The following is a 2,467-nucleotide window of genomic DNA, read 5'->3' as shown; positions in this document are numbered from 1 at the left end:
CTTATAGGCAACTAAGCCTATGCGTTCTTCGATCTGGTAAGGTCCGACATATCTCGGTGCCAATTTACCCTTCTTTCCAAAACGAATTACTCCCTTCATCGGTGATACTTTGAGAAACACGTAGTCTCCGATCTGAAATTCGATATCCTTCCTCTTGGGGTCCGCGTAACTCTTCTGTCGACTGCAAGCAGTAGTCAAATGCTGCTTTATCAATGGCACTTTTTCTGACGTAATCTGGATGATCTCTGCTCCAGTGAGCTTTCGTTCACCGACTTCGTCCCAACAGATAGGGGATCGACACTTGCGACCGTATAATGCTTCGTAAGGAGCCATCTCGATGCTTGAATGATAGCTGTTGTTGTAGGCAAACTCGACTAGAGGTAGGTACGTATCCCAACTACCTCCAAAGTCTAATACGCAAAGTCGAAGCATATCTTCTAGCGTTTGAATCGTTCGCTCAGACTGTCCATCCGTCTGAGGGTGAAATGCAGTGCTGAAATTTAATCGCGTTCCTAACGCGTCTTGTAAGCTTTTCCAGAAATGAGAGGTAAATACGGAACCTCTATCTGAAACGATTGACACGGGAACTCCGTGTAGGCTCACGATCTTATCGATATAAATCTCCGCCAACTTTGCTGCAGAATAAGTCGTCTTTATAGGAATGAAGTGCGCTGACTTCGTCAAACGATCCACGATTACCCAAATAGAGTCAAAACCTTTCTGCGTCTTAGGTAGTCCGACTACGAAATCCATCGTAATTTGCTCCCACTTCCACTCTGGAATGGGTAAGGGCTGAAGAAAACCGTATGGTCGCTGATGCTCTAACTTGACTTGTTGACAAGTCGGGCATTTCGCCACGAACTCTGCGATATCTTTCTTCATTCCGCTCCACCAGTACGTTGTCTTAATGTCGTGATACATCTTCGTGGAACCAGGATGAACGTTATACATCGTTCCATGAGTCTCTTCCATGATCTTCTGTCTTAAGTCTTCCACGTCTGGAACGCACATTCGACTGCCGTATTTCAGCATTCCGTTGACGATACTGAAATCTTGACTCTTTCCTTGTTGTACTTCCTCAATTAGATGCTTTAATTGAGGGTCGTCCGCTTGCAATTCTTTGATCTGATCTATCAACGTCGATCGTATCGTTAACTGAGCCATTAGGTTTCCGAGAGATGAAATCCCGAACTCCACTCCTTGGCTAAACATCGTATGAATCTCGTTGATTAATGGTCTCCGCCATGTCGTTGTAACGTGCGCGAGACTTCCTGCCGACTTCCTGCTTAAGGCATCTGCCACTACGTTGGCCTTGCCTGGATGGTATTGTATCGTGCAGTCGTAATCTTTTAGTAGCTCCATCCATCTCCGCTGTCTAAGGTTTAACTCTCGTTGGTCAAAAATGTACTTCAAGCTTTTATGATCTGTAAAGATCTCGCACGTAGCGCCGTATAAATAATGTCTCCAGATCTTTAGCGCGAAAATCACTGCTGCTAGCTCCAGATCATGTGTCGGGTAGTTCGTCTCGTGCTTCTTAAGCTGTCGCGACGCGTACGCTATTACTCTACCGTGTTGCATAAGGACGCATCCTAATCCGACTCGTGAAGCATCACAGTAGACTGTGAATCCTTCCGTTCCTTCTGGTAGCGTTAGGACTGGTGCCGTCGTCAGACACTCTTTCAGTTTCAGAAAACTGAGTTCACACTGGTCCGTCCAGTTGAATTTCGCATTCTTCTGAGTTAACTTCGTCAAAGGTACAGCGATCTTCGAAAAGTCCTGTACGAATCGTCTATAATATCCTGCCAAACCGAGGAAACTTCTAACTTCCGTAACTGATTCAGGCCGCTTCCATTCTATCACAGCTTCAATCTTCTTTGGATCAACCTTAATGCCGCTTTGTGAAACCACGTGACCTAAGAAAGCCACTTCCGTTAGCCAAAATTCACATTTAGAGAATTTGGCGTAAAGCTGATGCTCTTTTAGCGTCTGTAGTACTATCCGCAAATGTTGTGCATGCTCTTCTTCTGAACGTGAATAGATAAAAATATCGTCGATAAACACGATCACGAACTGATCCAAGTACGGTTTGAATATTCTGTTCATCAAATCCATGAAGGCTGCTGGGGCGTTCGTCAATCCGAATGACATAACGAGAAATTCGTAATGACCGTATCGAGTTCGAAAAGCAGTCTTCTAAACATCATCATCGCGAATCTTCAGTTGATGATAGCCTGATCTCAGATCAATCTTGGAGAAATACTTTGCTCCTTGCAACTGGTCGAATAAATCGTCGATTCTAGGTAACGGATACTTATTCTTGATCGTCACCTTATTCAGCTGTCGATAATCGATACATAGTCGAAGCGATCCATCCTTCTTTTTCACAAATAGCACTGGTGCACCCCATGGGGATACACTCGGTCTGATGAAACCACGATCAAACAATTCTTCTAGCTGATCCTTAAGT

This window comes from Mercurialis annua, linkage group LG1-X (assembly GCF_937616625.2).
Source record: "Mercurialis annua linkage group LG1-X, ddMerAnnu1.2, whole genome shotgun sequence".
NCBI lineage: Eukaryota > Viridiplantae > Streptophyta > Magnoliopsida > Malpighiales > Euphorbiaceae > Mercurialis > Mercurialis annua.
This window is presented reverse-complemented; position numbering follows the sequence as displayed.